General features: G+C 44.7%; 1 pseudogene across 1 annotated transcript; it reads right to left on the bottom strand.

Moving 5' to 3' along the window:
- Nucleotides 1–16,123: 16,123 nt before the first annotated feature.
- On the bottom strand, nt 16,124–16,610 carry LOC307106413 (ribonuclease H2 subunit C-like; annotated as a pseudogene). The gene has a single exon. The product of its transcript is annotated as a ribonuclease H2 subunit C-like (transcript).
- Nucleotides 16,611–26,562: the final 9,952 nt, after the last annotated feature.

The following is a 26,562-nucleotide window of genomic DNA, read 5'->3' as shown; positions in this document are numbered from 1 at the left end:
ATGGAGCTTGAGAGAGCAGGCCAGGGTTGCCGGCGGCAACAGGGGAAGCAAAGCTTTCCGCACACTCTGGCCAGGCCCAGGCCTCTGCTTAAGGCTACAAAGTTTCAATTATAACCTCAACAGAAATGGCTGCCGGCCGCTGAGGGAGCCCCAGGCTTGGCTCCGCTCCAGGCTACAAAGTTTCAATTGTAGAAGGAAAATAAATTCCAGATACCAGGGCCTCCGCTTGGGTTGCCAGGGGGCGTGGCTGGCCTGCAAACCACCACAGGCCCCTCGCTCAGGCTGCCCCACGCCCCAAGGGAACCCCCACCTGATCCGGGACACCCTTCAGGGCAAACCAGCTGGCCCCCACCCATGCACCAGGCCTCTATCCTATCTAATAAAAGAGTAATATGCAGATTGATCATCACTGCAACACACAATATAGCTGCCCCCATGTGGTCAAAGATCCTGTCCCCATGTGGACACAAGATGGCCACCACAAGATGGCCAGCAGGAGAGGGCATTTGGGAGGCACCCTGCCTGCAAGGGAGGGCAGTTGAGAGGGACCAGGCCTGCAAGGGAGGGCAGTTGGAGGTGATCAACCCTGCAGGAGAGGGCAGTTAGGGGTGACCAGGCCGGCAGAGGAGGGAAGTTGGGGGCAAACAGGCTGGCATGGGAGTGGTTAGGGGGTGATCAGGCTGGCAGGCCGAAGCGGTTAGGAGCAATCAGGAGGCAGGCAGGCAAGCAGTTGGGAGCCAAGAGTCCTGGATTGTGAGAGGGATGTCCGACCGGGATCGGGCCTAAAAGGGCAGTCGGACATCCCTCGAGGGGTCCCAGATTGGATAGGGTACAGGCTGGGCTGAGGGACAACCCCCCTCCGTGCACGAATTTCGTGCACCGGGCCTCTAGTCAGTTTATAAATAAATACTGCCATAATATTTCTTTGTCCATAATTTGTGTGGTATTTGCTTTTGTGTTGGTATAATATAGAATTGCTGGTTAATGAGATGCATCTGTGCTAAGTGATGGAGAATTGAAGTGTTATATGGATGACACTGTATGCTTGTCAGACATGAAAGACTTGCACCCTGGCGTCAGTGTCTATTTAAGTGTGATTCAGTTTCAGCAAATAGCATCATCTCCCACATTGTTTTATTGTTGATAATTGGAATTTTGTATGTGTTTAATCTGTAAGCTTGTATTGACTTTATTGTTGTTTGTATACATAAGCTCAAGGACCGTAAACTGAAATTTATATTTGCATATATCTATGTAACTTAATAATGAAAATAATGTAAATTAACTTTGGAGTCCATACAAACTTATTCCTTTTAAAAGCAATTTGTTTTTATATCAGTAAGTATAGGTGAATTTACACAGCAATATTTTAAAAATCTCAGTTATTTAACTCAACAATAGTTGAGGGGTATTGCTACTTGAGGTCACTCAGTGACCCAAACTGAGTGAGGCTTCATTTTGACTTTAGCATTCTTTAAAAAGATTTTTTTTTATTGAGATACTAGAGGCCTGTTGCACAAAATTTGTGCACTGGAAGGGGTGTCCCTCAGCCCAGCCTGCATCCTCTCCAATCTGGGACCCCTCGGGGGATGTCTGCTGCCAGTTTAGGGTTTGGGCCTAAACTGGCAGTTGGACATCCCTCTCACAATCCAGGACTGCTGGCTTCTAATCACCCACCTGCCTGCCCTTGTAATTGCCCCTAACCGCTTCTGCCTGCCAGCCTGATCACCCCCTAACTGCTCCCCTGCTGGCCCGATTGCCCCCAACTGTCCTCCCCTGCAGGCCTGATCCTCCCCAACTGCCCTCCCCTGCAGGCCTGGTTGCCCCCAACTGCCCTCTCCTGCCGGCCATCTTGTGACAACGTGGGGCGGCCATCTTGTGGTGGCCATCTTGTGACAACGTAAGGGTGGCCATCTTGTGGCAACCGTCTTGTGATGATGTGGGGAGGCCATCTTTTGATGACGTGGGGCGGCCATCTTGTGATGTGAGGGTGTGAGGGTCAATTTGCATATTACCTCTTTATTATATAGGATAGTTCATATCCACCACATTATGCCACTTAAAAATATACAATTCAGCCCTGGCCAGTGTGCTCAGTTGGTTGAGCATTGTTCCATCCACCAAAAGGTCACCAGTTTGCTTCTGGTTAGGACAAATGCTGGGGTTTCAGGCTTTATCCCCAGCAGGGGGCGTGCAGGAAGGGGAGTCATGCAGGAGGCAGCTGATCGATGTTTCTCTCTCTTCTCCCTTCATCTCCCTCTAAAATCAATAAAAACATATTTTTTAAAGGTATGCAATTCAGTGGTGGTTAGTATATTTACATAGTTGTGCAAACATCACTATTGCCTAATTCGAGAACATTTTTATCACCCCAAACCATGTACTAATTGGCTGTCACTCTCTATTTCCCTACCCCTTCAGCCCCTGTCAACTACTAATATGCTTTCTGTCTCTCTGGATTTACCTATTCTGGACGTTTCATGTGAATGGAATCATACATGTGGCCTTTTGTGTCTGGCTTCTTTGAACTCACATAACGTTTTCAAGGTCCATCCATGCTGTAGCATGTATCAGAACGTCATTCCCTTTTTATTGCTGAGTAATATTCCTTTGAATGTGGATATACCACATTTTGTTTATCCATTCACCAGTTGATGAACATTTGGGTTCTTTCCACCTTTTGCCTATTGTGCATAATGCTGCTATTCTTGTGTAAGTTTTGTGTGAATATGCTTTTCATTCTTTTGGGTACATACCTAAGGGAAAAAATTGCTGGGCTGTAAGATAACTTAATGTTTAACTTTTGAGTAACTGCCAAACTGTTTGGCATAGTGGCTGCACCATTTTATATACAGCAGTGCACAAAGGTTTCAATTTCTCCACATCTTCAATACTTGTTATTGTCTCTCTTTTTAATTATAGCCATCCTAGTGGGGTTTATTTTTATTGTTTAAAGTTTTACAAATAGTAGTACATATGTCTTCCCTAGTGAGTTTTTGTTGTTGTTGCTGTTTATTTTGAGAGAGAAACACTGATTTGCTTTTCCACTTATTTATGCATTCATTGGTTGACTCCTTATGTGCCCTGCAAGGATCGAACCTGCAACCTGAGTGTATCAGGATGACATTCTAATCAACTGAGCTACCTGGCCAGGGCTGTGAAGTGATTTTGATTTGCATTTCCCTCATGACTAATGATGCTGGGCATCTTTTCATGTGCTTTTGGCTATATGTGTATCTTCTTTGGAGAAATGTCTTTTTAAATCTTTTGTATATTTTTATGTTGGTTGTTTTTGAGCCTTGTGATTTAATTTCCATACTACCCTCACACAATAGTGTAAATGGAGAGTATCATGCAGTTACCAAAGTATCTACTCTAAGAGTAAAAAGGAACCTTCATCCATTTTCTGAAACCCTTACTCATGTTGCACCAATCTGATATCATCAGTTCATTATGATATTAGTTATTGTAGTTTTGATGCACAAACAAGACAGAAATATCTGTAAAATTAGAAAATTAAGCATAATATTCCCCTAAGTACTATATTTGGAAAAAATCTGTAATTTATTTCTAATTTATCTCCTAACTGCCTGGAAAAAAATGAGGCAGTTCAGGAAAAAACACACACAAGAAACACATGACACAAGACAGCTAAAATAAACATTTGGAAAAAATATCTTATTTGAAAAAGAGTGTTAGCTATACTGGGAGGAAAAGAAGTGGTCATTAATTTCAGCTCTGAGCTTCCTAGCAACACAAGTAAAAATAGAAACATATTTCTTATTCCAAAATAAAAGGGAAGTGCATTAGTTTATAAATAAAGATCTTCCTGTTAACTAAAGTCTAAGAAGAATTACATTCATTTCCTTATGTAAAAGTTACCATTAACATAATCAACGATATAGTTTGGCCCAGACTTGCTGAAGATGTTAAATCTTTTTCATGTGACTATGTCTCATATATGAGAAAAGGCAAGGACATAAAATCTGGTTGTATTTTTGGTAATTGCAAATTTGGTGTTTCTCAAGTGTAAGTTAAATCATGGTGGTCATTAGTGCTGTTTACCAAATATTTCTGATTTTCCACATTTTTCAGACACATGGTAAGACTGCACTTTTCTGCCCCCTTAAATTAGACAAAGCTATGTGACATGTATGGCCAATGAAATGTGAGCATCAATAACACAAGGAACTTCCAGGTGGGAGCTTTAAATGCGAGCATACATTTTGCCACAACACTTACATATTGCTGTGGTCTTTGAGGCTGCTCAACAACAGATTCTAGGACATGACATCTAAATCACAAGCAACCAGAGGAAAAAAGGTAAACTGGGCTTCATAAAAATTGGTGCTTCTTAGAACACTGTCAAGAAAGTACTAAGACAACACATAGAATGGAAGGAAATGTTTTCAAATCATATATCTGATTTGTTTTCAGAATATATAAAGAACTCTGACACCTCAACAATAAAAAGACATATAGACTCAAAATTGAAATTATGATTATTTATTCTAAGAAAATAATTTGGGAAGTGGGCAATGATGAATAGTAATATAATAATGAATACTGTTTAAGCTCATGGTTAGTATTTCATGTGTATTACCTCATTTAAAAGCTAGGCACCACTCCTGCCCCATTTAACAGATGAGAAACCTGAGGTTAAGTGACTTGTCTGATGTCACTTGCAATGTCACGAGCCCTTGGGACTCAAACCAAAGCAGTCCAACTCCCAACTCCTGAATTTTAATCATTATGAGGTGAGAGTAAAATTTGGAAACAATGAAAATGTTCAACAATAGGAATTTGTTAAATGAACTAAATCACACATTGGAAAACCAAAATTGATTTATTAACAATAGAAACTATTCACAATATATTGTTGAGTGAGAAAAGCAGGAAATATAATAGTATGCCAGATATCATGTAAACATGTGTGCCTGGGCGTGTTTGTGTTGTGTGTATGTGTCTGTGTTCAGGGAGAGGATTCACACATTGAAAAGGGCCTAGAGCAGTGCTTCCCAACTTCCCCTGAATCTCAGAATCCCTGGAGGCACCTTTAAAAAATACTGATGGCAGGACAATGAAATCAAGACCAGACCAATGAAATCAGAACCTCTGGGGGTGTGTGCCAGGCTTCACTCCTTAAAAAGCTTCCCAGGTTATTCTCATGTGCTGCCGAGGATGTGGGCCAGGACCAGAGCAGGAAGTTCACCTGGGTATTGAGTGGTTGTTTCTGAGTAGAATGGGAGTCTGCTCTTTTTTAAAAAATTTTCTGTAACTTTTTTCCCCTCTAATGAGGCTATTGCTTTTGTAATTAAAATTCTTTTTAATCAAAATAAATTTGATCCAGTGGCTAGGAAATGAAATGTCCATTCCTTTTACTTTCCCTTACTTGTATGTATCCTAGAATTTGCTCTTTTATTTTCTAGCACATAGCTAAAACATATCGTGTGTGTCTGTGTATGTGTGTGTTTCTATGTGTGTTGGTGTGAAGTTGTGTTTTTCCATTGAACTGCAAGGGAAGTAAGAGGTGGAGTTGAGTCGATTCCCTTGGGGAGCCAAGCTATGTCACAGATGCCTGGGGGGACCAAGCCAAGTTCCACAGTCCTGGTTCTCCCCACAGTTTGGGGTAGTTAACCCTTGACCTGCTTAGTTCCCCCCACAAGAGCCACTCCTGCCAGTTCCTCCAGCCTCTGAAAGTGACCCAGCATTCCAGTGTGCCCAGGACCTTCCTGGTTTCAGGAAACCCCTCAGTCTTGGACAAACAGGATGGCCGGTAACTCCATTCCTTCTCTGCCAGGCCCTGTCATCCGTGGTTCCTCCCTCCCCCTCAGTCTCTCTCTGGACTGCAGCAGGGGAGCTCTGCTGTTCACACCCACCTACCCCAACATGGGGAGGGAGGGATAAGGCAAACCTCAGCAGTATTTGCTCCAGGGCTAAAGTACAAATGAAAACTCCTCTTTCCCCATTTGCCTTTTGTTTGAAAGGAGGAGGATGTCTCTAAGCCCAGTAGTATCAGAATTTGCTTTCTTTTATTTTGCTCTGGGCTGTCCTTAATGGCCTTGAACATGCTCAATTTTGTAATCTATAGGAGAGCAAAGGCATTCTTGCTGAGTAGTACATTTATTTAATATTCCTGAGTCATAATATATTTCTCAAGATATATATTATGCAGAGCCAGCTTCACACAAGTCCTTGGCCTGTGCTGCTCAGTGGTTAGGGTGTCGGCCTGTGCACCGAAGGGTCTCAGGTTTGATTCCCAGACAAGGGAACATATCTGGGTTGCATGTGTCTCTCTCTCTCTCTCTCTCTCTCTCTCTCTCTCTCTCTCTCTCTCTCTCTCTCCTTCCCTCGCTCCCTCCATCCCTCCCTTCCACTCTCTCTAAAAAATCAATGGAAAAAATGTCCTCAGGTGCGGACATTAGAGGCTCACTGGCCAGTTCTTCATTGTAACTTATCTTAGGTAGGGTTTTATAAAAAGCTGGCTTATATTTTGATTAGATAACTTTAAAAATAGAATCCATCAAAATAATCTATTTCTCCCATCACTCTCTCTTTGTAAATTGCTGTTTGATCTCGTCATATTCTGCTAAACCATGGCACCTGTTTCAAATTGCACATCATTATTTTTACATAGTTTGAATAATATAGCAAACCTTACTTGAAATGCACATAGTATATCAAACCCTATTGGTTACTCATAACATTTGCAGTGTAACACCACTGCACATATATAACTCTTTTTCTTAAACTCGGTGTATCAAAAATTTCTCAATTTATTTGCATCTTTACCCGTAAGTTCTCACTAAATGGGAACACATGACCCAAATCAGTTAAATTGAAGTGTCTTTGATATATAAAAAATGTAATAACCAAAGCTCATTTCCAAGCAATTAGATCTAGATTGTCAGATAGAACTGAAGATTCAAGGCCAAGATTGTGTTAGGGTATATGTTCTTTTTATAGACATGGAGACTGGACATTATTATTTACCAGAAGTTGGTAATTTATACTCCTTCTGCTATAGTTGTTCACTTAGGAAAAACTGATTTTTATTAGGCAACATTTTCCCCAGACTCTGTAGTTTACATTGCAAAAATAATAGTTTTTCAATATAAAATAGCATACTAAGTACACTTTTTTAAATCCTTACCCGAGGATATTTTTTTCATTGATTTTTAGAGAGAGTGGAAGGGAGGGAGGAGAAAAAGAGAAATATCGACATGAGAGAGACATATCAATCGGCTGCCTCCTGCATATGCTTCCACCGGAGCTGGGGATTGAACCTGCAACCCAGGCACATGCCCTTGACCAGGAATTGAACCCGCAGGTTCACGCTCTAACCACTACACCAGCCAGCAGCCTCTTGGATATTCTCATTAAGCTCCTCTTGGGGGCAGACTCCCCCCTCTAATCCTCCTAACCTCCCCACCCCAGCCCCACCCCACCGAGAATCATTGGTCCTGGACCCAGAAAAGAGTAACTGTAATTGTCTTAAGGTTAGCCAAGGTCACAGGTCACCTTGAGCTTCCTCCAGGAATGGAGCTCAGACGCACTGAGCCAAGCTGGTAGGAAACGGGTGGGGACTGCCTTTTACTGACGTGGGTACCCTGGCGGGGGGTGGGGGGTTGGTTGGCTTGTCCAGAGGAAGCTGAGTTCAAGCTGTTGGTCCTGAATTCTTGCAAAACCAGGTGTCGCTTTCTGTGGGTGTGCGATCCAGATGACTTAGAGATAAGAGCCAGGTAGGAGAGGCCATACAGAATTTTGGTTTCAGAACTACACTGGGGAGTCTGCTCTCCTGGTAGGCTGGGCCCTGGATTTCCCAGGGAGGATGGAACAGGCGTCCCATAGAGGGTGATGTGGAAACACTGAGGTCTGTTTCAGGGTAGAGCAGGGAAGAAGGGAAAGAATTGGGTGCCAGTGAAACCCACTTGCTGCTCTTTGAGAATCTTGTTTTGAAGTGCCATCTAGATTTCAGCAACATGCTTGCACTTGAAAAAGGAAGACATTGGACGGAGCTGGTGTTTTCGAGTGTGAACTTGCTCTGGCATCCAGTGTAATTTTTTTGGCTACGTAACCACCATTCTTCCCATCTGCTCCCCCAAGCAAATCTTTGTGAAAGAGGAGTTCCAGCTGGGAGATCCTAGCTGCTTTGTTAAAAATGGGCTCCGGGTAGGAGAGGGGAGGGGCTTTCCTGTCTCCAGAAGGGGAGGATATTACAGGGACACTTACCCATGATCAGGAACCGAGGAGACAGGAACTGTGCACTTGCCACCAAAGAGATCTCTGCACCATGGACTCCTTTACCTCTCTTGGGGACTTAGGGATCCGGGCTACTAACTCCGTCTTCCCTGGTGGGAAGATGCTCTCACCAAGCCTCAAGGGAGGGCCCCTTGGAGGGTGCAGTAAGGATTCTCTGGGTCTTATTCAGGGCCTAGATGACTTGGTTAAATCCCAGTCAGCACCTGTGAGATAGTTTCTGACCTCTATTAACATGCTTCCTTTTGTTGTTTAAGAGAGTAGTGCCAGATAAAATACAGGACCCTGGTTTAATTTGAATTTAAGATAAGCAAATTTAATTTTTTAAATTAAATATTCACAAATATTGCATGGGATATACACTAAAATCTAGTGTTAAATGAGACAGTATAGTCAAGGCATTCAGATAGTGTGCATTATTTAGTAACTGATGATGATGAAAGTGCTTATCGCCACATTTATCTGAAATTTGAATTTAGTTGGGGTTTTATTCTGTCTGTTCTTTGCTAAGTCTGGCAACCCTAGTTCCATGGGGCCCAATGACTTGAGCTGGAGTGAGGTAGCAAATTCCAGGAAGATGGCAGGGTTCATTTCCTGGCCCGTGTGTGTGTGTGTGTGTGTGTGTGTGTGTATGTGTGTGTGTGTGTGTGTGTGTGTTTGTGTTGGCGGCTTGTGGAGACACCAAGGAGTGTGTTTGGAAGCAGAAAGAAGCTGGTACCTGATGAAGAGTCCCCCTGCGTTCCTTCCTCAGGGGGCAATGAAAATGTCCCCTTCTCCAGCCAGCGTTTTCTTCACAGAGGATCAACGCTACTAGCTTTGGCCAGTTGTCTGATGGCCTGGCTCAATGTCCTTTATTGGTGCGGTGAGCTGTTTATTGTACATTCCTGATCTGGGAAATGGCCCTCAGGCTTCCTGCTGAGGGCTGATAACAGGAGTGAAATCAGAAGTCCAGTGTGAAGATTATGCCATTGGGAGATATGACCAGCTATTGTGACAGGGAAACTTTATAGCCAGACAGACCTGGGTTCAAAGCCCGGGTCTATCGTTTGCGAGTTGTTGGATCGTGGGCCTGGGGCTCAGTTTCCTCCTCTCTAAAATGATAGTGATGTTTACCTCTCAGGGCTGTAGTGAGGGTTACATGAGACGGTATAGGCAAGGCATTCAGATGGTGTGCATTATTTAGTAACTGTTGATGAAAGTGCTTGTCACCACATCCACACAGTAGTTCAGCCCCCCTGTGCCACCCGTGTTTGTCAGGACGATCTCACTTAAAACTTTCCTGTGCCATGGAAATGTCTTACATGCCTCCTTTTTGAAAGCAGAAAGCTGCAGGCCAGCCTCTGAGTCTCCTTCTAGACTCTGGGGTTTCCTGTTACCATAATCAATGGCTACACTCGGGTTGATCAGCTGCAGCTCCAGGGTGGAGGAGGGGTTTGGGGCTTATCATGATTTCATGAGCTCCTATCTAAACTTCTTCACATCAGTGTTAAATCTAAGTAAACACAGTGTGTGTGTGTGCTCTGCAGAGCCAGCTTCACACAAGTCCTTGTTCCCCAGTCAGACTGAGCCCAGGCCCCTCTCAACCTTGGGAGTCATCACCCTGGCCTGTGCTGCTCAGTGGTTAGGGTGTCGGCCTGTGCACCGAAGGGTCTCAGGTTTGATTCCCAGACAAGGGAACATACCTGGGTTGCATGTGGGAGGGAACCAATCTCTGTGTCTCTCTCACATTGATGTTTCTCTCTCTCTCTCTCTCTCTCTCTCTCTCTCTCTCTCTCTCTCTCTCTCTTTCCCTCGCTCCCTCCATCTCTCCCTTCCACTCTCTCTAAAAAAATCAATGGAAAAAATGTCCTCAGGTGCGGATTGACAAAACAACAACAAAACACAACCTTGGGAGTCACAATGGGGCCTGATGATGGAAAGTGAGACACCAAGTGTGACAGGCTCTCCCTGCAGAGGCCACCAAGGCTTTAAGGGACATGATAGGCTTTTAGAAAGGCTATTATGAGCAAGTTCCAGTGACATTTTAATTGATTACATTTCAGGATGGGGGAGGCTTGTTTTGGGGGTGGCAGCCTAGACCATGGGCCACAGATTTGGACTCCAGGAGAGGGCAGAGCCAATGCAGCAGCCCCCTGCCTGTCGGGCTTGTTCCCCTCCACCTGGCAGCTGAGGCCAGGCTAGCTGCGCTGCCCCCAGAGTCAGCTGACTGGTGGGCTGGCTGACAAAGGTGGTGTGTGCTGAATTCCTTTCCAAGGAGGGGGAGGAGATGCCAGCCACCCACCCAAGAGGCAAGATACTGCTGTGGAGAAAACAGCTTTTACTCATTCCTTTGTGTTTGGGCCTGAGTAAGAGCCAGAAGCAGTGGGGATTGGTTAAGAATTCAGTTACAAATCATGCTAATGGGATGCTCACAGTCTGGAACATTAGGACTGGGGAGCATGTGATTGAGTGTTGAGAATCTTAGGGTGTTATCCTTCCTAAGGTTCGCTTTTGGAGCTGTTTGTGGTGCAATTACATCATCACGACTGGTGTGAGAGGCCAGCTGTGACAGGGAGGGACAGGCAGGGGTCAGGGTGGCAGACGCTGAGGTCTTTCCGTGATGTGATTATTGTTGCCCTGCTAAGCAGTGAAGATGGAGGGCAGAGGTGTTTTGCCTTATGCACCAAAACAAAAAAGAGCAGAACAATGACAAGTGCCACCCCCAGACACAATCAGAGGCTCTCAGTGGGGTTTCCCTTGGACCTGTGTCATCCCTCAAGATGTTCACATTAGATACACTCAGCAAAAGGACCCACCATGCTCAGGAAGAATTCTTTTAGTCCTAGAAATGCTGGGGTTTGGCGGTTGCTCCCCCCCCCCCGCACCCCCTGCCACCCCCATCCCCCGCCCAAGCTTGACCTTGGTATGTCCTGGCGCTCGGCTCTCACTGCTGGCTTGGGTCTGAGTTTCATGCAAGTGCTGCCAACTCGCCTTTTCTTCTAGAGATCTCGTTGTATTCCAGGACGCTGCTGACTTCCTCCTCTAGGAGGTGATGTGTGGCGCTAATGGGACTTGGCTTCATCAGTGACAGGGGGCTTTGTTGGGCACTGAGGAGATTCCCACCGCAGAACAGCGGGTGGAGAAGTGTGCAGAGGTTATCAGAATGTCACTCCCTGGCTTACAGGAACCATCTTCATGAAGATAGGGGCTACCATCTTCCTACTATTGTCCTAATGCCTCTCCTCCCAATCTTGCTCCAAACACACACCTGCAGCCCTTCATTGGCCCCCTTCTTCTCTTCCCAGATGACTATAAGCTTACGAGTTAATTATACTTGTAAGGGCCTCAGTATTTTTTTAAGCCGTGATGGTGAACTAGCTTCTCCCCACTGCCAGCCTTCCTGAGTCACTGCCCCGCCCAGCTGCCAGTAAGAGTTGGGAGGAGGAGGGAAGGGTGACTAATAAGGGAGAATCATTAGCCTGGAGAACCATTTCCCTGCCTCCTTTATACCAAGTCATTGTGTAGCAGGAGTGTGTGTGCGTGCATGTGCCTGCTGGAGCCTTGTCCAAAAGCAAGTGCTTTCTCAGCATCACCTGGGGCCTTGCTGTGGGAGGGTGCTCTGAGGTCATGCTCTTTTCCTTCTTGGAGTCAACTCAGAGTCCAACATTAGCTTTGTTGTTCCGCCAGATAAGGAAACAGACCCTGTGGAAGTCATTTTTCAAATCATGCTCAAGGAATGTTTTCAGCTTACTAATCCTAGCTCCTTCCTTGGGTAGGTCAAGGGTGAGCATGAAGTACACTAAATCCTTCACTCAGGTCTTTTTCCATTCTTCAAATTTCTGTTTTTTTTCCCCCCCGAAACTGTAAAAATGAGCATATACTCCTTTAAAATGGAAGTCCCTCCACACAAAAACTCTATTGAAAAAGAAAATAAAATCCTTCAGCAAACTCCTTGCTTCCTGGGCCCTCAGATGAGGGATCAATTTGGGAGACAGGGATCATGTATTCAAATGTTACACCTTCAACCACCCTGCCAAGAGGGTCTGTGCCATTATTTATAATGTATTTACACAGCTCTGTGGCCATTGAAGAGGTCTGTTTAATGACATGCTGGACTGTTAGAAATCATTATGAGTAAACAGGCATAGAGATTTATTTTCTTTCCCCTGGAGGTCTCTTGGAGGTCCCCAAAGATAAATATTTGCATGGGGCCCAGTTTGCATTTCCCCAGCCTAATGTGGTGCTGAGGGGAGTGGGTGGACTTCTCCCCTGAGCTTGTTAACATGCACAGAGCTGTTCTCCTCTCCGGGCAGCAGTGATGGTCTGACCTGCCTCAGTGACAAGTGCTTGGGCAGCAGCCACTTCCCCAGCTTAGAACTCCAGTGCAGGCGCCAGCTTGTTGCTATTCCAAGCAACCACACGCCGGTGAGGAGTGGACCAACTCGAACCGGATAAGTTTTGCCTTGAGTGCAGGAGGCCCCATGTCTTCTGTGTGAATCTGCATTGCTGTCCAAGTGTCGGAGAATTCAGCTGTGGAGGACATAATTCTCAAGAGTCCTGGGAAATCTCTTGAATTCTCAGTGTTCTTTCTGGGGAGCTGATTTGAACTTAAAAAAAATATATATTTTTTCTTCAGACCCTTAGTAACATTGCAAAACAAACTAGGAGATGTAATTAAGACCAGGATTTAAAAACTTTTTTTTATTTTATTGATTCATGTCTCCTTTCTTGGTGAAAAGTGAAGGAAGAAGGAACTACAGAGTATTTTATGCTTTTAATATACGTTTTATGTATTTAACTACAAATTAGGAAAGTAGGCCTAAGGTTACTCCATAACTAGTCATTTTAGATAACATTATTATTAGCATAAAACGGGGTTAAGAGGAGGTCTGGGACTATGAAATTTATTTTATAGCTCCATACTTGAGGATGGCAGACATTTTAGAAATTGGTGTGTGAATAAATTTAGGAAATGTTTTCAGCTCAGACTCAACATATTCTTTACCGTAAGGTACTGATAGTACTCTAACCTAAGCAATCCTATATGCTCATGTCTGTAATGGACACGCAAATGCATGGGCAGCCTTGAGGAAGACTGAAGCCACCTGTCGGGGATTTGCAGAAGCATGAGGCAGGTTGAATTCAGCCTGTAACTATGTTAATCTAGGTATATATTGCCCAGCAAACATGGCTACTTCACCCTGCAAGATTCAGCAGTTGATGTTTTTAAGACCATTGTTGGAAGGCCAGGGTTGAAAGCTATTATGAAATCCTGCTACTTGGGTAGCACCCCATCCATTCCATGTGAATTCTCACAACATGAAACAAACGGAGTGAAGGAGGCCAGTGAACTTTCTGAGAAACCGGCAGCCCAGCAGACATGCTGACACCAGCGAGAAACCAGCTGGAACTAAAGGTCTTTGTATCAGGAAGAAAACAGCGCTTCTTCCTTAAAAGAGAAGGAGTCCTGGCGCTGGAAGGCCCTCGGCAGGAGTTGGGTAGCGAAGCTTTGGGGAGTGTGAGTTGGGATTTGGAGCTCTCCAGGGTGAAACAGAAGGGACGTAGGGACGGGAAGGGGGTGGGGAGAATAGCTGAGCGTGTCCGTCAGGATGTGTCCCTTCTGCTGTGGAAACCCCCTCCTGTTTTCAGTGAGAGCTCTCAGGAACTGCTTCATGCCAGCAGATTTATTTTGGGAACGGTGAAAGGGCTGCATTTTGCATTATGGTGGTGGGGGAACGGAACAAGAATGGTGTGCGGATTCAGATGGCAGCAGGACATCAGACCCCCTGGGAGTCTTGGGGGAGGTTTTTGAACCTTCCTAGACGGTAGAACTGGTGAACTCAAGACCACTTCACCCAGATCTTACAGGACAACGAGATCTGCACCTGACATCTGGGTCACATCTTTAAAACAATATCCAAGTGGATATTTGTTCTTTAAACTTGTGTCCTATCAGGCTTGCTAAGCAACTTCGCCCACCGATTCTGTGTTCATGCCCCCAGTGAATACGGAATGGGAAGGGAGGATCAGCCCTGGGGGGAAGGCCAAGACCACGGCTGGGAGGCTGCCTGCTTTGCCTGGTGAGCAGAGCAGGCAGCGAGGAGCTGGCCACGTTGGGCAGCAGCACAGGGAGGGCCAGGGGACGCTGTCAGTGGTGGGCGGTGCCCGGAGAAGCAGCTCCCGGACAGCTGGCAGCTCAGCGGCAGCAAGGAGCCTAGTGACAGGTTCTGCAAATAACAGCTGCGGAGCAATCATTCTGTTTGGACAACGTGGGAAGGGCCGTTGTTCGCAAATTGGTCTCTTCAACAACACCTGCAAGCACAGATAATAATCCATTGTCGGTCTCCAGCTTTTAAAGACAAAAGACAGCCGCTGAGGGAGGAGCGAGCAGTTCCTGCAGACAGTGGAACTTTTGAACGCGGAGAGTGCAAGCGAGGACTCCAGGTTCTGTTCCTGGATTCGCCGTGGGATTCTCTTTTTATCCTTGCAGGCCACCACCGCTGCCATCATCATTTCCTGTCAGTTGCAAAGCATGCTCCCTTGCAAATCAGCGATCAATACTGTTAAAGTGGCCCCGGGATAGGAAAGGTCACACGTGTGTATGTAAATAGCAAGGTTTATGAGGCGCAGGTGGCTTATAGTCCTTGGAGATTGCAGAATTAGCATGTCAAAGCTAAAATGGAACTAAGGTATAGATGCAGTCTCTTCCTGTGGCCCTGAGCATGACCCTCTTGATCCTTCAGTTTAAAATCATATGGTGGTGCCAGATGTGGCCACCACATCGCTACTGCATCCAGTCCCTTCCATTTGCACAATACTTTGCAGTTTAGGTTAGCCAGCTTATTGCATTTTCTCACTTTAGCCTCACAAGGACAGTTTGTGGAGTAAAAGCCCCATTTTAACAAAAGAGGAACCAAAGGACCAAGTCGGGTGTTCTGTCTACTATAGCACTTGACACAACTAATGTATACAGTGTGTTGTTTAGATCTTATTTTATTTTATTTTTCCTTTTTCAACCTTTATTGAACTGTGAAGCATAGGGCGAGGTAATAGACACATGGAGACATAGGAGGTACATTTCCTATACTCACTGGTCCAACATGATGCCACTAGCTAAATTTTAACTAATTAAAATGAAATAAAATGTAAAATTCAGTTTCTCAGTTGCACCACACCCATTTAAAGTGATCAATAGCCACATATGCCTGGTGACAGATCAGAAATTTCTGTTGGATAGAAGCTACACTGTATGGAGGCTAACAATCTAGGGATGTTTAAGAAAACATCTTTTCTGCCCTATTTGCTGTTTTTGAAGTTCAGTTGTTTCTTGGTGCCTACATGCTTCTTGTTGTCTAAAAGATAGCCTGAGCAGTTTTAGTTTCTTGATAAAGAAGTAAAATGTACAAACAGTAGATACATTCATTTTGATGCACAATTTTGTAGTTTCAACTAATGCAAACAACCGTTTTAGTCACCACCATTGTCAAGACACAGAACTTTGAGATTTCTCTAAAGTGTTCCCTCGCGCCCCTTCCCAGTCATTTCTCCCTTAACCCTTGTTCAAGACAACCACTGATTTCTGCCATTATATATTAAACTAGAGGCCCAGTGCATGATTGAATCATGCACGTGTAGGGTCCCCTACACGCTTTCACTTTTCGCGGTGGAGCTGGGTGCCTGGGAGCTCGGCTCGGCCGAGGCTTCTGAAAGGCCTGGTGCCAGAGCAGACAGGCACCCAGGTCCCCCACTTTTGTTTTTTTTTTGTTTTGTTTTGTTTTTGTTTTTGTTTTTGCTGTGACAGAGCTCATTGGGGTGGTGGACTCAGTGGATCCAAAGTGGAGAAATGGTGAAGAGATCGGTGGCTTCCAGTTTCAAGCGCTGGTTCTCAGTCCTGCGGCACCTGTTTATGGATCGCTTCAGCGAGGCTGGGCCAGGTCAGGGCCGCACGCACTTTGGCATCCGGGCCAGGGATGCTCTCCAGGCCCCACAGGGTGAAGCGGCTGAAACTGGCGGAGGCACAAATAAAGCGGTCGAAGTCCCGCTCCAGCGCCTCCGGGGGTTCCACCAGCTCCTGCTCCTCCTTGTCGGATCCCGCTGAAAAGTCCTGCTTCCCCACCGACTTCTCTTCCATCACCATCACGTATCCCAGCAGGCCAGGCGGCACCTCCACCTCCTCGCCCCTAAGACTGCGGCCCCGAAACGACACTTCGAGTCCATCGGGACCCTGACGGATGGCCGGGGTGAAAAAGCGCCCCACAGGGGCGGCCGGTTAACCCGGACTTCACAGGGCAGGAGGTGCAGCGTGTGCGCAGAGTGACGGGGCGTAGGTGGATGCGGTGCTTCTCCATGTCTTCCTCTTCGCTGCTCTCCATCCTCTGCCGGGTTTCCGTGGCTCGCTGACTGAGGCCAGAGCTCGCTCCCCCACTTTTGATGGTCCGCGGCCGCTGAGGGGGGCTACCCTGCAGTTGAGAGGCGCAGGGGGAGGGACCCCCTCAGCGGCCCCAGATCTGGCCCGCCCCCTGCACCTCTCAACAGCAGCGTAGCCCCGCTCAGTGGCAGTGGATCCGTGCCTCTCAATGGCCGGATAGGCCACTCCTAGTCCCGCCCCCCAGCCTCCCGCCGCCCAATCGTGGGCGTAGCGGAGTGATGGTAATTTACATGGTACTCTATTATTAGATAGGATTTGTAGTTTCTAGAGCTTTATATAAATGGAATCATATAATATTCACTCTTTTCTCTGGCTTCTTTCACTCAGTGTGAAATTCATCCATGTCGTTGCATGTACCACTAGTTAGTTCTTTTTTGTTGCTTAGTAGTGTTCTTTATAGGGGTACATCATAGTTTATTTATCCACTCCCCTGTTGATACACATTTGGGTTGTTTTCATTTTGGTGATTATGAACATTTTCACACTTGTCTTTGTGAGGGCACATTTCCACTTCCTGAAAGTGAAACTTTTAGGTCACATGGTAAATGTATGCTTAACTCTATTAGAAATTGCCAAACTGTTTCCAAGGTGACTATATCATTTTGCATCCTATTTAGCAAGGTCACTGGATAAAAATCAATTCTACTTCTATATGATAGCTATAAACAATGAGAACTAGAAATCTAAAAAGCATCAATTATAACAGCATAAAATATGAAATATTTAGTGTTAAATTTAGCAAAGTATGTGTGTAATCTGAACATTGAAAATGATAAAATACTTCTGAGAGAAATTTCAAGACTTATATAAGTGGAGAAATATATACTGTGCATATGGATTGGAAACTTGATCTTGTTAAGGTATCATTTCTCCTCGGATTTTTTGGGGAGTAGAAAATGACAATCTGAAAATGGAAATACAAAGCATTTAGAGTAATCAAAACAATATTGAAAAGAAGAATAAAGGTTAAAGATTTATATAACTTAACTTCAAGACTTACTTTGAAGTTACAATAATCAGGATGGCATGGTTCTGGTATAAAGAGTCTAGACAGAAGATACTGGAAAAAGACTGGAGCAGGAAAAGATTTTGGAAAAGCTTTAAGGAAGAGTGTCAAAATCGTGGCTTTGAGCTTACAAAGAGGGATTTGTGGGGAGAGAAGAAAAATCTAATGGGGATTTTCATTCATTTGTTTACTGTCTGGTATGTGATATAATTCTTCTTCAGTGACAATCTTAACTCTTCAGTGAAGTTGTTAAGTTAAGCTCAGAGGATACTTGGTTTCAGCATAATTTTCATAGGAAGCCACAGAGGGTAGAACCAAGATGGCAGACTCAGATGAAGGAGAGGAGTTGGGGGGCATGGAATATCAGGAGGACATAGTAAGATCCAAAAGAAAGTAAATAGAATATAGAAGGCCTGAAGTAAGATCAAACATTTACAATAGGATGGGGAAGGCTTTAGAATGTTCCAAGCTGTGGAAGTAGGTTTCAGACCATAGTCAGATTTCCTATGTCCAGGTAAAGACTTTACTTATGTGAAGAATGCCTGAATCCAGAATATTGTACAAATACAGTGGCATATTTCTCTGAATTCCCAGTGAAAGCTTGTCTCTGGAGTTGTGGAGTTGTGCGACTCAACTCGGCAGCCCTCATCGATGGAATCTGAAAAACACATTTTAAAAAAGCCTGTGGGAGTGTGAGGTTTTCAGCATAATCTCCAAAATTATATATGATCTCTTTTGTATTCCTCAGTTGTGTCCCTAAAATATGTTCTTTACTTCACTAATTTCTCAGATAAAGACCCAGGAGAAAAGAGAGGCAAGGGACATAATGAAGCCACCTTATCAAATGGGATTTCTAAAAGGAATTATTTTATTCCCCCCCCCCCCAGTCTATCTTCTATGATTTGGGAAGTCAGAAAAAAGGAAGGAAATCTCTTCTTCAGACAGCCTGGATTAAACTACATGCCTGGTTCTGTTCTACCTACATGTGAATGTTATATTTCAAACCATTTGCAAAGTTCTCTCCATTTGGATATCCCAAATAATTAGGCATGTTCATAACAGAAAGTAAAGCACTTTTCCTGCTTTTAAATATCCGAAATTCATTTCCCTTCTTTAGTTGTGGTACCCTGATTTCTCTTTGGGGAATCACCCTTACCCTTGCTCTGGGTAGAGTTTATTGTTCTCCTACTACAAGGGAAGAGCATGCCACTCCACCCAAGTCAACCAGGGCATCACACTTCTTGGCTTTTCTGATTAGTTCCTAGGTGGGGCACATGGCCTAAGTTGGACCAATCAGAGTGAAACTCCTAACTGTGGAAAAGGCTACCTTCTAAGCTGCCTAAAGTCAGAAGTATTGTCAATAACCTTTTATCCCCCTTTAAATTAGTTTAGGTCAGGTTTTATGTTACCCCAAAGCAAAGCAACCCCAAATGAAACAATGAATTTATTAATTCATTCTCTAAACCCATCTCAACTTCCTGTATTTGTTGTTAAAATGGCATGACTATTGTTAACCACCATAACCAATGAGTCCACAATGTCAGTAGTTTACCATAATAAGCCATGTGAAACCCAAGTGGTGTTCCTGTTTGGCAGGTGCCTTCATGTAGTCATCCAGGGACCTAGGTCTTCTTCAGTCTTGTGGATTTGACCTCCTCTTTCCGGCGCAGAGCCCTCTTCATTCATCAGGAGATGGGAAAGAGATGGAGAAGCACATGTGGGAGGTTTTCATGGACCAGGCCTGGATGGGGAACACATGGCTTCTGTTTATAATCTTTGCTCAGAACTCAATTACATGGTACACCCAATTGCAAGGGAGGCTGGGGAAGTGTTCTAGCTGTGGCCCCAAGAGGAAGAGGAAGCTACACTGGAGCTCCAGGATTAAAAAGTGTCATCATTTGTTACTTATTCTTCTCCTTGAGTTACCTTCAGCCAGCCATCAAGTCCTGTTAGCTTTTATTTTGTGATGGTTCTTATCTGTCCTTCTCCTTTCTTCTCCGTTCCAGTTTCTTAGTACAGTCCCACCTCGTGCTCTCCTCTGCTCCAACCCATTCTGCATTCCCCTCTGGCAGGCTCCTCAAGGTCAGCTGCTGCCTTCTCCAGCTTTGTATTCTCAGTGCCTACAGGCACCTCATAAGCATCAAGAAATGTTTGCCTTGTGAAAACCTGACAGACTAATCTTTCTTATGCACCAATTTCAGCATGTCAATCCCTTGCTCAGAAATCTTCACTAGATCTTACCCTGTCAACTTTGTATTTATCTATTTGCCTTTAAGCACTCAGGCCCTTATTTCTATCCTACTCTACAATCTTCTCTGCCCCCCAGGCCCAGCTCCAGCCCAAGTGGGTCCTGTCTTCTGGGTGCCTGAACATACCACTGTGCCTTTCCTCAATGCTCTGTTTCCCTCTTCCCTCTGTCTTTCCAAATACCGCCTTCCCTCAAGGTCTGCCCAAGCCCTGCCTCCCCCATGAGGCTTTCCCTTTCTGCTCTTGCCTCCCTGACCTTCTCTGAACGCTGGTTGCCTGGGTTGCTGATAAGCAGGGTGATCTTATGTTCTTGCTTCTCTGAAATAGCTCTGAAAGCACATGATCTGTCCTGTTGTTAGACACATTGGACTCAGATACTGGGCATGAAAAATAGACGAAGATGGAGCTGCTCTGATTGCAGTGAGATGGGCAGAGATCAGTCCTGTAGCACCACACCTCCTGCCCCAGCATCTTCTTGCAGCCCATTGATCAAGGCTAATCCCTTCATTTTACAGATGAGGAGACTGAGGCACCCTTGCCTAAGATCATATCTGGCTAGTGCCAGAGAAATAATTAGAGCTCACAGCTCCTGATTCCCAATGCTGGTGTTCTCTCCTAGCAGCTGCCTCCTTTATATTTTGTCTTGCTTTGGTGTCTAGTACACCTGTGTAGGAGATAATAAACTCTACAGGACAACACTTGCCTGGTAGCTCTCTCTATGGATGAGATTTAAATGATATTAAATGCTTAATTCAGACTTATTGACTTGAATTCACTTTCATGTCACAGGGTTTGAAATATAGTGAAATTAGCCAGGGTCTGTACTAAAACTTGAACCCAGCACGCGCGCGCGCACACACACACACACACCCACACCCACACACACACCCACACTAGAAAGGAACACAGAAATACGAATTTAATTTGGTGGCTGGTAGAACTATGAGTGAATTTCTTTTATTTAGATCCCATGTAAGGTTGGCAATTCAATAAAATTAACTGAAGTCTAGTTATATTCAATGCAACTGACAGCCTCCCCCCCCCTTTATTTTCAATTTTCTTTTTTTAAATGTATTTTTTTTCTAATTCCAAAGTTTGCTGATTCCAATGTTCTGTCTTCTTTCAAGTTCCCTCTAATCTCTATTTTTTCATTCAAAACCACCCCAGGCAATTGAGAGTCTAATTCACATCAGAAATTTATTATTAATAAAATCAGTGAAATGAAACCTGTAATTATTCACACCATAATTTTAAACATGGTGGAGCATCTGCAGAAGTATGGACCTTGCCTGAAGGTTAGAATGTGCATATTCCATGTCGATATGCAGCACGAGTAAATCCCTTTAGATAAGGTGACTGTTGGATCTCAAAGATAGAGAATTCTTCAATTATGTTCAATAATAATATAAATCAATTTTTCAAAAAGAGACCATCCCCAAAGGACAGAGAACAAAGGCAAGAAAGAGGCTGCTTTGAAGAAAGGTTTGAAAGAGATATGGGGTAGGTGTGGCTTGTGGCTGGGAGCAGGCTAAGCTAAAGTCACGGGGTCTGAAGACGCTGGCATCACAGAGCTGCCATCCTTTGAAAGGGGGATTCTGTGGCCTTTCTTCACTAGAACCAGGGACAAGGACCAAGAACTACATGTGTGTGAGAGAGAGATTTTGGTCTGATGTTTTTATTTCTCAACCCTGTAAGAGCTGGGGACAGTTTTAAAGAACCACCCTTGCCCTGGCCAGTTTGGCTCCGTGGATAGAGTGTTGGCCTGTGGACTGAAGGGTCCCGGTTTTGATTCCGGTCAAGGGCACCATGCCAGGGTTGCGGGCTCAATCCCCAGTGTGGGGTGTGCAGGGGGCAGCCGATCAATGATTCTCTCTCATCATTGATGTTTCTGTCTCTCTCTTCCTCTCCCTTCCTCTCTCTGAAATCAATAAAAATATTTTTTTAAAAAAGAACCATCCTTAGCAAAACTCACCAGATCACAGTCTAGTGCAAGGAGAGGAAATAAAATGCTGCTTTCAAAAATTTAAATTACAAGGAAATTGAAGAGTCATCTACAGGTACTTCTTATGGGCCTTGTCTGGAATCTTCTTGTGTAGACCTTGTTGGACAGGGGCCTGAAGTGCCCGATAAGGTTGAGCACTTTGTGCGCTGTACAAAAGCCAGGTTGAGGTGGTGAATCAAGCCTGGCTCTACTTACTTGACTCTGTACTGATCTGAGGCTGCCTCAGCCCAAAGGAAGGGCACTTTAATTTACACAAAGCTAGATTGCCAAGCCAAGTGCCCAGAGGGTATGCCCTTGTCTAACTTGGACAAAGACACGGAGTAGGCTCACAGTGGCTTGGGATAGGGAAGGCTGGAAAGATGGGGATAACAGTATAGGAGAAAGATAACATAGAGGATTTAATAATCTATTGGCATTACTGCCAGCATTCCACCCTCCTATTCTCCTCTGCTTCCTACCCTCCATCCTCAGTGATTCCTTCAAGCTCATGGCTTTGGCCTCCACTTAGATGCACAGGACTTACAAATTTCTATCTTCAGCTCCAATTTCTCTCCTTAACTCCAGGACCATCTGTCCAAAAACCTATATTGGAAATATCTACTTGGGTGGCCCTGATGAATCTTAAACCCAATATGTACTAAACTATATTCATTATCTCTCCTCACCCAAACTTGTTCTACATTCTTGATCTTCCAAATCCTTATTCTCCTCTTTATTTCCCCTGCCAACGCTGGGTACAAGTCTAATAGCATTATAACAAATCTCTCCTTAATATGTTATCTGCATTTCCTGCCTCTAATCTTTCCTCAATTTAATATGTCCTCCACATTTCTGCCACAGTAATTGTCCTAAAAGGAAAAAAAATCTCTACCTCTCTCCTTAAAACACTGGTAGAAAGATCCTTTTTGAGGAAAATGTCTTATGATCTGGTCCCTGTATAGCTCTCTGCAGCCTCAATTTCTACTTCTACCCCCTTCCTATTTTATAATAACTGACCTGGAGCATGCTACACTTCAGCTCTTTATGCCTTCCTCCTTGTTGATACCTCTGCCTGGGATGTCTTGCTCTCCTTGCCTACAACATTTTATTCACCATTTCATTTCCCCTTAGAGGACTACCCACTCTTTCTCTTGAGCTACCTCAATGCCTTGTACTGTTTTGAAATATATTGCATTACATATCATCATTCCCTCCTGGATGGGGTTCTGTGATGGTTAATTTTAGGTGTCATCTTGACTGGGCTAACGGATGCTAGGAAAACAGCGTTTTTGGGTGTGTCTGCGGAGATGTTACCAGGAGAGATTAGCATCAAATTGTTAGACTGAGTAAAGAAGATAGTCCTCACCAATGTGGGTTGGCATTATCTAAACTATTGAGGGCTTGAATAGAGCAAAAAGGTGAAGGAAGGGGGAATTTGTTTTTCACTTGAGCTGGGACATTGATCTTCTTTAGACCTAGGGCACCGGCTCTCCTGGTCCTTCTGTCTCAGAATGACACCTACAGCATTGACACCCCCCCCACCGCTAGTTCTTATGCCTTTGGACTAGGATTGAATTATACCAGAGGCTTTCCTGAGTCTCCAGCTTGCAGGTAGCAGATAGTAGGATTTCTTGGCCTCCATAATTGCACGAGCCAATTCCTATAATAAATATCCTCTTAAATGTATCTGTCTATTTATATATCGTATTGGTTCTGTTTCTCTGGAGAAACCTGGCTAACAGCAACTTCACTCTGTGAAGTCTTGGTCATCTATAGGTAACCCATGCCTGTAAGTTTCTGGCTTCATCAGCCTGTGCCAATGTATATGTCCTATTTTATACTCAAATGGAAATAGCACAAGTCCCCTCCAGTCTACCAGAAATGGGCATTCTTTCAAATGGCCCTTTGTCTGTTTTTGAGGGGTTTTTAGGAGATCACTTCAGTCTCACCCCTACTCTGGTTTGGGAGTGAAAAGACCCATGTAGATATTAGCCTACAACTACTACCATCCTTGGAATTTGAAGATCAAACGTAATCTCAGAACCCTCACCAAATCCCTGGTGGGTCTCTACATGGAGAATTTCTCAGCATCTCCAAGCTAGTGATAGACCACTGGACCTAAGACCAACTAAGTCATTGGCTGCCTATGACCTATATGGCCGGGCCCCAAAAGTTTACTTTGGCGAATCAGATGCTCTTACTTAGAATTTGAAGTTCAAAACACTGAAACATGTTGCCCGTTGGTAGCAGAGGAAGAATGCCAAAGGATGCTAAATGGTAGTTGCAGGACCCTGGCCAACCAAATCATGGATTAATCACTGTATTCAGAACTGTGTAGGGGAGTCCAGCTGGGGAGGTGTGGAAAGAAGCAGACATATGGAGAGTAACAGCAGCAGCGGGGAGCTTGAGACCTTCTGCTGCTAATGTCTTTAAAAGACACCTCAAATTCAGAACACCCTGAGGCTTTAGTTCCCATCCCATGAGGACTGCTGTATCATGGCTCAGTGTCAGTCAGATCCTGTGACATCCTGACTCCTCCTTACCTTTTTATTTATTCTTGCAATAACAACCCCTCGCCCCCAACACCCCACCCCGCAATAATCAGATTGAGCTGATCGCTGTTCTTTACGTATCAACAAGCTGAGACTGTACCCTCTGCTTCTGAGGTACCATTACTGGTCCAAGCTACAATTGCTTACCTTTCTGTCTTAGGGTATGTTTTTTCCACGTGGCCCACATTGAATGACACCATAGGGATTTTAAAAAGAGAAAGAGCAATGTAAGTTGCTGTGGTCAAGCAAAGCTTCCGGAAAGAGCGAGAACTTTCTTGGGAGATGGCTAGAGGGGAGATACTGTAGGCCTGAGACAGAGCACGTAAATAACCCTAGGTCATGCCAAGGAAGAGGTCGATTAGAGAGCATTCGTTTGAAATTGTGTGGGAATGCTGAAGGTATGAAAGTCTCTCATGAATTTTCAGGCTGCCAACAACCCCTCTCCAGTATCCCCAAGTCATCATTTGGATTAGTCTGACCCCAAAACTTGGGAACGACAAAGAATGACTATTAAAGAAATCACACTGCACCATGGAAGATGGAAAGGTAAAATTGTGCTGTAATAATGCTGCAGACAGAATAAATGTTGTAGTGGATTATTATGTTGTCTAAAAACAGTCTTTGTGAATGGGGAATGACACGTGAAATTTGCAGCTATTTACTTTGCAGTGCTTCCATTTCCATTTATTTGGAGTGATGGTTACTCCGTTCCAATGCCTCCCCCTTTTCCGTCATCTTGGCAGTGGGAAATAACCTGACAGGTGCACTCGGGAGCTCTCTCAAGGTACAGCCACCAGAGTTCTCCAGAATTCTGGAAAGTTCCACTTCTTCAACTGTTTTGGAGAGAGAGGAGAGAAAGAGAATGGGAGCTACAAAGAGAGATTGGGTAGCCCTGGCCAGCAGTCATGGAGACAGACATTTGTGAAAAGGCCTTTATGCAGAACCAGCCCAAGGGTGGGGGAGATACTTGAGGGTAAAGTAAAAACCCTTTAATATGCTTGAACTTTGTAAACTTAAATGTGGCTTATGTATCCTCTAAACCTAAACCTCCCCAGCCTTTTAAATTAACTTTTAATATTTTATTTACTTTTGGAAACTAGGTAATATACCCACTTTATTGGTTGATTTGCTGGCTAGGCCTGTAACGTTTCCTAAAAACGTACCTCTAGTGTTTGCCTTGGTGCTTTTGCTCATGCCGTTTCTTTGCCTGGAAGCTTTTCAATTCTCCCCACCCTGCAAGGCCCAGACAGAGCTTACCTCTCCTGTGCAGCTTCCCTATCAAACCCAGGGAAAGTTTTCCTTTTCTTACTATGTGCCAGTAATTAAATCTGTGTGACTTGGGGAAGGCACAGCATTAACCATAATCTGCCTTGGATCATTTTCATATTCTTCTCTTAAACCATTACCTGCATCTGTGTTTGTTACCTACGTTTGCCAGGCCACAAACATCTGGGGCTTTCACAGAAAGGTAACAATCGGTATTGTATTTCTCAGGCTTTGTCCTCACCCGCAGAGGCAGGTCCTTCTGCCTCCCTGAAGTTCATCCTCTTGAGTTCTGAGGGTCCCCAGGGTAGCCCATGTGTGGCCCTGAATACTGTCCTCTCCATCCTGCTCTGACTCTGGTCAGTGGTGAGGGCTCCTGGTGAGCCAGTGGTGGGGGCTCCTGGTGAGCCAGTGGTGAGGGCTCCTGGTGAGGGTTCTCTGACTCTCAATGCTTGATGCCCACAGAGATCTGGGAACTTGCTACTGCCGCTGCCTGCAGAGCGCAGGGCCACACTGAGCTGACACTGCCCTGCCTATTCTGCGCACACTGTGGGAGTCCCCCAATGGGCTGACCTGAATTGGCCTCTCAGCTGAGTTGGGGGAAACCCCTGATTTTCACGCTGTGTTGTTTCATGGGTGTAGACCAGAAGGACTTTGCTCCCAATGTTTTATAGGTTTCTAGCTCCATAGCTCTTCTCATTTTCTTTGCTGTCTCCTCCTCTTAGAATGCAGCGGGGAGTCCATTGAGACTGTACCTTCAGCTTCTGAGGTACCATTACTGGTCCAAGTTACAATTGCTTAACGTTCTTAGAGTGTGTACTTTCCAGGAGACCTCTCAGGAATAATA

This window comes from Cnephaeus nilssonii, assembly GCF_951640355.1.
Source record: "Cnephaeus nilssonii genome assembly, chromosome: 10".
NCBI lineage: Eukaryota > Metazoa > Chordata > Mammalia > Chiroptera > Vespertilionidae > Cnephaeus > Cnephaeus nilssonii.
Note: the sequence above shows the minus strand (reverse complement) of the source record. Positions and strands in the feature narration are given on the sequence as shown.